The 11,764-nt window shown below is 44.9% G+C and overlaps 1 protein-coding gene across 1 annotated transcript in view; it reads right to left on the bottom strand.

Moving 5' to 3' along the window:
* Positions 1-4,037: 4,037 nt before the first annotated feature.
* Positions 4,038-11,764, bottom strand: part of LOC134088702 (stonustoxin subunit beta-like) — a 16,872-nt gene continuing 9,145 nt past the window's right edge. Inside the window, exon 4 of the mRNA XM_062542796.1 lies at positions 4,038-11,764. This exon is cut by the window's right edge and continues 1,404 nt beyond it. The gene's annotated coding sequence lies outside the window, so the exon portion shown is untranslated.

The following is an 11,764-nucleotide window of genomic DNA, read 5'->3' as shown; positions in this document are numbered from 1 at the left end:
CTGCAGTAAATTACCATCCACTTCAGACCTGCTCTTATCCTTACCCACAGCCATCTTAACGCTCAATATGAAGTCCATGGGCAATGGGCAGTTTAGGCCTCAGGGAAGAGGACGCCCCTGCCGTGCACAGTCCACCACAGGCACCGCTGGAGGTGCGACAGGCCTAGATGGAGACGGAGGCAAAAGCCAACTCCTTCATCCTTCATCAAATGGCTGGGCCTACCGCGCTGCTTCTCAGCTGCTGGCCTGTATGGATGGAGCTCACTCCAGCTCCCCCTGAACTCCATCACCCTGGGCTACAGGCAGGAGAAGGCAAGGCTGGGGATGGAGCTAAGGGACTCCTCCCACAGGGCAGTGGCTGATGCAGACGCCAGAGTTGAGACTGGAAGGAGCTGGAGGAGGTGCAAGGAGGAGGTGCAGAAGCTGATGGGGAGACTGCAGCATCAACACGTGCTGGGCACGGTCCACTCCAGACAGGGCGGCCAGGCCTCGGATGGAGCGCCCCACCCATCCTATGGTCCAAGGCAAGCAGGAAGGAGAGGAAGGACCTTGTTGTTGCAGAGGTCACCAGGATTGAGCAGGAGGAGCTCAGAGTGAGGGCTGGAGCACAGGGGCAGCAGGGCCCGTGGACAACTTGGGAGGGGGTCGCCAGACCAGCCATCAGCTGGACAGAACTCTAAACACAACTTGGGAGGGGGTCGCCAGACCAGCCATCAGCTGGACAGAACTCTAAACACAACTTGGGAGGGGGTCGCCAGACCAGCCATCAGCTGGACAGAACTCTAAACACATTACTCTGCTGTAAAACACATTATTCTGTGATAAAACACATTATTGTGCGATATAACATAACATGCTATATGTGAAGTGATGTAGCCTATATAACATGTATGCACCAACATACTAGATAGATAGATAGATAGATAAATATACTCTATTCATCCCAAGTGAAATTTTAGGCATCCAGTAGCTTGTACAACCATAACACAACAAACACACATACTGTACGCACATATACATATAAATCACTCACAGAAATACAACAAAAAAGCTAAACATTTGTGAAGTGATTCCAAAGGTCTGGTATGGACTGGCCATGTGATGCAATGATAAGGTGCTACTGTATGTACTGTATGTATGTATTGCAGCACTTGAGAACAGGCTTCTGAAGGGGCTTGTGCTGATTAACCCAGGCCTCAGCCGCTGCCTTTTCTTTTTTTTTTTAAAGATTATTTTTTTGGGCTTTTTATGCCTTTAATTGGACAGGACAGTAGAGAGAATGACAGGAAGTGAGTGGGAGAGAGAGTCGGGGTGGGATCCGGAAAGGACCACGGGGCGGGAATCGAACCCGGGTCGCCGGCGTACGGTGCAGGTGCCCCAGCCAGTTGCGCCACTGCCGGGGCCAGCCGCTGCCTTTTCAACACCATGTGTTTTCCTTCAGCCTACAGTGTCCTGCACAAGTCCTGCACGGCTACATCATTCATGTGTGCATTTGAAATGGCTTCTGTTCCATCTCCCCCTAAAATGGCCTCTGCTGCATCTCTACGCAGGCGTCCATGTTCATGTAGTATTGCGTGTAGAAGCTCATCATGAGCTCCTCCTCCTCACACATGAAATGAGAAAACACTCCACAGTATTCACACTCCTCAGTTCCTCATGGATGCACTCATTACAGCTCTCCACAATCGCTAAAACACTAAACTCTGATGACTGGAATCATTATGAAACATACATTGAAACATACAATGAAGCGTACATTGCTGTTGAAATGCTATATTTTATCTGGAACAAAACATCCAGGCTGAATCCCTTAACAGTAAGCCGATGGCGATGGTGGCGAGGAGAAGCCTCTGTTTGAGCCCTCTTGTGCCCTAGACCGGTCATCTCCTTCTCCACTGTTTCTCTGCTAACACACTAAACTCCTTTCTCTGAACCACATGCTCAGTTGCCTGAACACATTGTGTTGAACGGATCCCACTTTCAGGTTGGCGTGCCTGTGTGAATGAGTACAGGAAGTAGTCCAAGCTGCTGTTGGAGGAGCATGGCGCCACAACACACTGCTCCTGTTTGCAGGACTCTGCATCAGTGCCAAAGAGTTGGGTGGACGTCCTACTGCCTGGAGCGCTCCGGCAAAGTGTTTCCTGGTGCAACACAGTGGACGAGGAGGCTTGGGGAGGGATGAGGTTTGAGGACGCTGCTCCATCTTCCCCTGCCCTTGGCCCAGAGGTGGCAAGGGGCGACAGCAGCCACAGCTTTCTTCACGCGGCGCCTGAGTCGGGCTGTGGATGCGTCTTCATCAGATTCCACTTGCCCCTCCGTAGCTCCGCTCTTGCCTTGAGCTGAGAGGCCAGCGGGAGTGTGTTGACCAGCCGCTCTGCTCTCTTGGGCAGGTGCTGAGGGCAGTGGTGGCAGGTGTGCACTTACCTGCTGAAAGCTCAGATGGACACAGAGACCAGAGAAACATGAAGGACACAGCACACACCAGCCTCATCCACATCTGTTTTCTCCAGCTGATTGGATTCATGAATGTTATTATGTTGGCGTCACTTTCATGGAATAGATACAGCTGATATAAAGGTTGCTAAAGTCATTAGATACCACTCAGTGAGAGGCAATACAATTATGCCCATGGGCATTAGGACTCTTAAATTAGAGGTCTGGACACACACACGATAGCCCTGTTTAATGTCACTTGTTCATGAAGCTCATTTGTGTTTAGCTCATGGACTGGTGCAGCTGCCTACTCTACTCTGCAGCTGAGCCCTCATCCTCAGCTCTGGACACACACACACACACACACACACACACACACACACACACACACACACACACACAATAGCCCTGTTTAATGTCACTTGTTCATGAAGCTCATTTGTGTTTAGCTCATGGACTTGGTTTCAAGAGGACCCACTGTACCATGCAGTATCGTTCAGTAGGAGGAACACTCTCCTCTTCCATACTTCAAATATGGTCCCCCTGGAAACCTTTCCATTGTCATCTCTGCAGCTTACAGTTTGTTCCCCTGTTTGCTTGTGCTGTGAATATTGGCAGCCCACGTGTTGTGACATCTATGAAGGTGTTCTCAGAACGTGCAGGTGTTTTCTGAATATACAGTTGTGGTGTTTGCATGTGTTGTGACCCTTCTCAGCCACTTCTCAGTACTAAATGGCTGCTCCCCATCACATGTCACCTTTCTGTTCCCCTCAGAATGTACCAAAAACGGGGTAGATAAGGGAAACGTCCAGTGGACACACACATGCACACACACAGAGCAGTGGGCAGCACACACACACACACACACACACGGAGAAGTGGGAAGCACATACACACACACACACACACACACACACGGAGAAGTGGGAAGCACATACACACCAGGAGCAGTGAGCAGCGTGCGCACACACACACCTGGAGCAGTGAGCAGCGCACACACACACACACACACACACAGAGCAGTGGGCAGCACACACACACACACACACACACACACACACACACACACACACACACACACACAGAGAGAGCAGTGGGCAGCAGGAGCAGTGAGCAGCACAAACACACACACAGAGCAGTGGGCAGCACACACACACACACACACACACACATACAGAGCAGTTTGCAGCGCGCACACACACACACACACACACACACACACACACACACACACACACACACAGAGCAGTGGGCAGCGTGCGCACACACACACACACACACAAAGCAGTGGGCAGCACACACACACACACACACACACACACACACACACACACACACACAAAGCAGTGGGCAGCACACACACAAACACACAGAGCAGAGGGCAGCTGGATTCAGTGTCCAGATCCATTTGGGGGTTAGGTGGTCAAGGGCACCTCCTCTGTGGATGGGAGATCTGTGGACTAGTCAACCCCTCCACCCCCATCTGGATGCCCACAGGATTAGGTCAAGTGGAGTGATCTCTGCTCACTGAGAATGCACATGTGACATACAGCTTTCTACTGTACACAAACACAAACACACAATTTTTATTTAATTTCTTTCTTTATTTGTATTTCAATTTCCTATGGACAACATTCTGTTCTCCTTTGTCACATAAAACCAAAGACATTTTTAATCAATTCACCAAAAACATATTTCATTTATTATTCAAATAAAAGGACTCCCCTTTCCTCCCTCTCACTCTCAAACAGATCTGAATATAAATGTAAAATAACGATGGGTTAAGAATTCCAGCCCTGAGAAAACCTGCCCACTCACTGTGTGTTCATCTTCTAATCTTCAGAACATAAACAACACACACGGGTCAAAGTTCATATTGTAAGAAATTCAAAACAGCGTCAGATATCTGACGTGTTTGGATACTTAAATAGAATTTGGACAACGAAACAGAAGGAGCAGAGAGGCACACAGAAAGAAACAGAAAAGAAACAGAGGGAGCAGCAAACAGTGAACAGGGGGAACAGTGAGAGGGAAGATGCTACACAGAGGAGGCAGGAGAAGGAACACGAACACTGTAGGAGCCATTTGTTCTTTTTCTGTTTAACCCTTATGTTGTCCTTGGGGTCAATTTGACCCCAAGCAGTGTTTAACATCATAAAATATATGGTTCACTTTTTTTGTTTTGCTTCAAGTTTCATGACTTTTCCTCATTTGAAGGGTACAACAGAGTAAACATGAAATTTGCACAAAAATATGTTTCCAATGTCCTGTAAAAAAAATAGTTACGTTGGTGGTATTGGGGTCAATTTGACCCCATTTTTATGAAACATGATGAAAATGAATATTTGACAAATTATGGATATTATTATTGTAATAGTATGAGAACATGTAGTTATTATCATTATTGCATATACAAGTACATATTACATATAAGTTATTTTGGCAGGTCTGAAAAAGGTCTGAAAAAGTCCAAAAACTCAGCCTTTGGGCTGTTGACACTGGATTGGCCATATTGCCAGTCAGGGTTCCAGGGTTCATAAAGGGGTGTGGGGGGGTGGGATTGTTTTGTAGGGCTTTTGATAGTGGTTATTACACTCTTGTTAAGTACCTACCACAAAAAAAAATGGGTAAAAAAAATAATTTGAATCATTTTTTGAGAGTTTTTTTTAGCTGGGGTCAAATTGACCCCAAGGACAACGAACGTCGGTAAGATTTGAGGACAACATGAGGGTTAAGACCCCTGCTGGCCAAAAATATGTGTAGTCGTGGCCTTGGCCATAACTGGTGCCCGGCACACAGAGTGTTAATGAACGCACCTGCGCCAATTAAGGAAGCGCGCGCCTAGGTGCAAGACAAAGGTGCTTGGGTTTTGAATGCTTAGGAAGTGGAAGTGGAAGTTTGGAGACGCCAGCAGGCATAAGGTTTTTCAATATATTCTCTCTTGATCGTTTGATTACTCTCTTTGTTTCATCGAATGTCGGTTATATTAGTTGCTACTACCGTTTTGTTTTACTAAGTTTAGTTTCACGGACGTATAAGACGTTTATGATTTATGTTTGTAATAAACGAGCAAAGTATTGAAACCACCTGAACGGCGTCAAAGAAGTGCTTAAAAGAAGACACTACAACGTTGAAAAACCTGCCTAAAGTTGGAAACCCCATCAGAAAGTCGAGAAAACGGCCTAAAGTAAGAGACATCTCCTGCTAATTGGAAGAGCACCTGCAGTTTGGAAGCGTCGCAATAGTATTGTGCTACTGCGCTGGAAATTGCCGTGGGTACCTGGAAAGTTGGAAGCTACGTTTGCCGGGAGCTTGTGGATTAGCTGTCGGGAGTTGTGGATTTACTGGGCTTGCCTGTGGATTTATTGACTTGTTTATTGAACTCCGTGGTTCGTGAGTATAAGACTGATCTGGTGAGCGGGCCGCCGTGCTCGCATTTGAAGATGAGCCGCCGCGCTCACTTTACAAACTGAACAGGCCGGGGTGGTAGTTTGATTTTGCCTACTGCGCTGAATTGAACTTTAACTATAAGATAACAATGAACTTTTGTGTTTAAAGTTTTTGAGTTAACGTTTGCAACATGTCTCAAGAAGAGTCCGAAGATCAGGATATCTCCGATGAACGAGAACTGTTTAGGTTAATTGCATCGCGCAGAGGGAAGCTTGGTGTTCTAACTCGTAAACGTAACGAAATCAACAGACTTATCGAATCCGGCCAAAACAAAGACACTGTTGACAAAGAAATTAAGGCATTTGAATGGTTTTTCCTTGAGTTTAATAACTTGCATGCATCAGTGCAGCGACTGTTAAAAGAGGACTATGAAAGAGAGGCCGATCGCACAGACTGGTACGAACCAAAATATCAGTTTTATAATGACTTTTTGAATGGCGTTATAAAATGGGTTCAGAGCGAACCGCGTATTAGAATGGAGGAAGGGAATGACGAGGAGTGGGGTGCCACCAATAGTAAACCCCAAGATATCACATCTCAAATAGCTCCCATCGAAAAACAGCATGACGTTGCCTCCGTTATTAAACCGCAAGATAGCGCATCTCAAATAGCTCACAACGTTACGCGTAGCTGTAAAGCGACAAGCGCTCTCAGTCGCGCGTCACGGACCTCTAGCGCTCGTTTAAAAGCAGAAGCTGATTGTGCGGCTGCAAGGACAAAGGCGCAAGCACTGAGTGACAAAATCGACCTTGACGTGGAAGAGGCTACTCTTATGGCAAAATTTAAAGCACGTAAAGAACAACTCGCTGTAGACTATGAACTGGCTGTTGCAGAGGCTAAACTTAAAGTTTATAGGGAAGCTGAGGAACATCTCTCGTTGTCTGGATTACACCGATTTGGCACGCCAACAGAATATAACGTTCCTGCCACTGTAAAAAGATCTGTAAAACCCAAACGAGTACAAACTCCTCAAACCCCAACTGTGCGACAAAAGGCAAATACTAGTGGTCAGATAGCCAATCAAGACACTTCAGTTATCACAATTGCCAATGACCCAAATGTTACAGACGTGTTGAAAAGGCACACTGAAATAACTACATTGTTAGTAAAGCAACAAGCACTTGCTCTACTGCCTGAGAGAGAAATTCCCATATTTGACGGTGACCCACTTCAATATAGGACATTCATAAAAGCATTCGAACAGTTTGTTGAAAAGAAGACTGACAGTATGGATGACAGACTTTATTATCTACAGCAATACACAAAGGACCAACCCAGAAGTCTCGTCAGTAGCTTCATGCATATGGATCCAACTGTTGCATACAAACAAGCTAAAGAACAGCTGGAATATAACTTTGGAAATAGCTACAAAATAGCCTCAGCCTACATGAATAAAGCCTTAAACTGGCCAGCCATTAAGCCAGAAGATGGCAATGACTTGCGGTCGTATGCGCTCTTTCTGCGTAGCTGCTACAACACTATGCAAGACATTACTGGACTGAAAGAGCTTGAGAATTCCACCAACCTCAGACTCATTGTGTCAAAACTGCCGTATCGGCTGCGGGATAGATGGCGAGCAAATGTATGTAACATGCAAGATAAAAATGACCACAGAGCAACATTCAAAGACTTGCTAGAATTCATTGAGAGACAATCTAGGACAATGCTTGATCCAGTCTTTGGCGATATCCATAATCCTACAGAGACCAAAGTAGTGTCGAAATCTAAGCTACAAAAAACAGTAAAGCCTAGTGGGAGGCCTAGCTTTGCCACAACAGTTGCTCAGTTGTCCGCACCTAAATGAAATGAATCGCAGTCTGGATACAAACAGAAACCATCCGCCGACGACAGATCTTGCTTATTCTGTCATAAGAACCACACAATTGAATATTGTGAAACCTTTAAGACTCAACCCAATGGAGAGAAGATCGAATTTCTAAAAATAAATGGGATGTGTTTTGGTTGCCTAACAAAGGGACATATAGGCAAAACCTGCAAAAATAGAATGCAATGTGAGACATGTTCTTTGCTGCATCCGACGATCCTGCACATTCCTACTGGAAAGGAAAAAGACAAAGTTAAAGGTGATGTTCAAGCTGGAAACAAAAGTCTGAGTAACGCTATGGTGTCTGTGAATGAAAGTGACCCAATGAGGGCCGGTCCATCAGCCCAATGCACACTCTCTATTGTGCCAGTGAAAGTGAAGATCTCAACCTCAGATAAAGTCATAACCACCCATGCATTTTTAGACCCTGGTAGCTCGGCTACATTTTGCACAGACTCACTGAAGAGAAAGCTGAACATCTCGGGTAAAAACACCACCATCCTGTTGTGTACAATGGGACAAGAGAAAAGGGTTCACAGCAGTGTAGTCTCTGGCCTAGAAGTGAGCAATATGGAAGGACTGCAATACCATAAGCTCCCAGAGGTCTATACACAAGCAAACTTACCAGTTTCGAAACACCACATACCAACACAAGAATCTGTAGAAAAATGGAAATACTTACATGAAGTGAAGATTCCACATTTGGATGCCGATATTGAGTTGTTAATAGGCACTAATGCTGCAAAGCTTATGGAGCCTTGGGAGGTAGTAAACAGTAGAGGTAATGGGCCATATGCTGTCAGAACTCCTCTAGGATGGGTCGTGAATGGACTCACGCAAGAAACAACTCATCAAGGGCAAGGAAGTCACTCGTGTATCATAGCCAACCGCATATCTATAAGAGATGTGAATGAGTTGTTGATAAAGCAATATCACCAAGACTTCCCAGAACTGGCAGCCGATGAGAGATCAGAGATGTCAGTTGAAGACAAACAGTTTATGTCTATAATGGAAACATCAAAGGAACTAAGAAATGGAGCCTTCTTGGAGGGAATGCTCAAAAAGGGTCATGCAGAGGCGGTCCCATCCAGTGAACTGGAGACCCCAAGTGGAAAGGCGTGGTACATTCCACACCACGGAGTGCATCACCCGAAGAAGGGCTCCCTGAAGTCCCTGCCTGAAGGGCAGCCCAATGAGAACAAAAGGTTCAAAACATTCGTAGCCAATCGTGTAAACACAATCAGAGAGATGACAAAGGTCAAACAATGGAGATACATTAACACGAAACTGAATCCAGCAGACTGTGCGTCTCGTGGTCTTAAGGCATGCACACTTCTGAACACAAGCTCTTGGCTCAACGGCCCAGAATTCCTCAAAGGCCTTGAATCCGAATGGCCCAAGTCTGATCTTGCGTCTCAGATACAAGAAGATGATGTGGAAGTGAAAAGGAACGTCCTCATCATGAACGTCGTTGTGAAAGATGACAATCCTACCCGTGCATTCATTCACCATCACTCAAAGTGGAACAAACTCACAAGAGCCGTTGCATGGCTACTCAAGCTGAAAGACTTGCTCTTGAACCTAAGTCAAAAAAGAAAGGAGATACTTACCAAACTTACCGTGAAGAACTCCGCAATCGAGAAAGACCTGTTGGAAAGAAAGACGAAAACAGTGAAAAAATGCATGAATGAACACCTTACATTGAATGACATCAAAAGATCAGAAAATGCAATCATACGCTTCACCCAAATGGATGCGTTTCCTGATGAAATCGAGGCTCTGCAAAGGGAAAAGGCTCATGTAAGTCGTCAAAGCCACATTCGTAAGCTTGATCCAATTCTGCAAGATGGACTTCTTCGTACAGGAGGAAGGTTGAGCAGAATGGCCATGCCCGAGTCTCAGAAACACCCTGTTATTCTCCCAAAGAACCACCATGTGTCCAAATTGTTGTTACAACACATTCATGAACACCTTGGCCACTCTGGAAGGAATCACATGTTGGCCAAGCTAAGGCAGCAATACTGGATACCAGCAGCAAACTCTCTGGCCCGAAAGATTCGATCGGAGTGCGTATTCTGCAGAAGACTACATTCACACTTAGGAGAACAAAAGATGGCTGACCTGCCAAAGGAAAGAGTGACTCCTGATTCACCACCATTTACATACGTTGGAGCTGATTATTTCGGCCCAATTATAGTGAAAAGAGGACGCACTGAAGTAAAGAGATATGGCGTTATTTTCACATGCCTTACAACTAGAGCAATTCACTTAGAAATAGCCAACTCCCTTGACACTGACTCATGCATAAATGCAATCCGCAGGTTCGTAAGCAGAAGAGGTCAGGTACAGCAAATAAGATCAGACAACGGAACCAATCTGACTTCGGCCGACCGTGAACTTAAGAACGCTGTAAAAGAGTGGAACAAAAGTCACACCCTACAAGTCGCTCTACAACAAAAAGGCATAGAATGGCTTTATAACCCACCAGCCGCCTCACACTATGGAGGAATTTGGGAAAGGCTAATTAAACAGGTCAAACAAACACTTCTAGCTTTAACTAAAGACCAAACACTGGATGATGAATCCCTTCACACCTTCTTCTGTGAAGTGGAAGCCATCATCAATAGTCGTCCACTCACTACCATCTCAGACAGTCCTAATGACCTTGAACCCTTAACGCCCAACCATCTTTTACTCCTCAAAACACAACCCACACTGCCTCCTGGTTTGTTTCAGAAATCTGACACTTACAGTAGACGTAGATGGAAACAAATACAATACTTGGCAGACATATTCTGGAAACGATGGGTTAGGGAATATCTTCCAACCTTACAAGAAAGACAGAAATGGTTTAAACAGAAGCGAAACTATATGTGTGGTGATGTTGTGGTAATTGCAGACCCTATTGCCCCTAGGGCATCTTGGATGTTGGGAAGGGTTATTGACACGAAAAAAGATTCAAAGGGGATGGTACGTAGTTTGACTCTGAAAACAAAGACAAATGTTCTAGAAAGACCAATTACAAAGGTTTGTTTGTTATTGGAGAATGACATGTGAATATGAATGAATGAATGTGAATGTGTATTTTGAATACTTACCTTGTATGGACTAACATGTACACTGATAGTTCCAGTCTTCACATGCGCACATGGACTATGGACTCTATAAATCTACGGATTTATTCGTACACACATGCGCGTATACATACATATACAAATACAGAACATACACCAAGAGAAATGGACTCTTCTGTTACACCATGCCTCTTATGGCATATGGACTACTGTGTTACAAACACTTCACAAGAATGACTCTTATCAATGAGCTCTTGAAAAACATTATTTCAATGGACATTTGAAAATGATTTTCTTGTTTGAACTTACAAAAAAAAAGAAGGAAAAAAATAAGGGGAATGGAACCGTGTAAAAGGAATGTGACATTTATTGATTGATATGTATAATTTGATAATGATTTTTATTTTGTATGGCTCCGTGTTTTTTGTTTGTTTTTATTGTACCTTTGCCCGGTACCAATAAGAGGGCCGGTGTGTAGGAGCCATTTGTTCTTTTTCTGTTTAAGACCCCGGTGGGGTGTCCTACGAAGCTCGATTAGTGGCTTAGCGAGGTATGTTGCGCTCAAAACCAGGGTATGCTGTCATACGAAAGTGGATTTGTTTTAGCGTCGCTGTATCACCATGGTATCTTATGCTCGCAACCAAACCTGGTCGGGAGCGGGTTATGTGCCTAGTTATAGCTCAAATCGTGAAATATCACCGCCCTCTGACCAATTCTAACCAATCCATTATCTTGAAAAACGAAGTTATCTCACGTGTGCTAATCTGTCTACTTTGAACAGGTCCAGCCCCGCCTCTGCAAGCATTTTGAATCTCGAAGGCGCTTTTAACTATGTTGTGCGTGCAAATATGTCACTACTATGGACATGCATGCCATACAATATCTGATAACCATCGACTTTTTGATGTTATAGGTTAGACACTCAAAAAGACCACCCTAGATTTCGCTACCGCTCATAAATGCGGAAGTAATCGTTTTTAAA

This window comes from Sardina pilchardus, chromosome 1, assembly GCF_963854185.1.
Source record: "Sardina pilchardus chromosome 1, fSarPil1.1, whole genome shotgun sequence".
NCBI lineage: Eukaryota > Metazoa > Chordata > Actinopteri > Clupeiformes > Clupeidae > Sardina > Sardina pilchardus.
The sequence above is the reverse complement of the archived record's forward strand: the minus strand, read 5'-3'. Positions and strand labels throughout refer to the sequence as shown.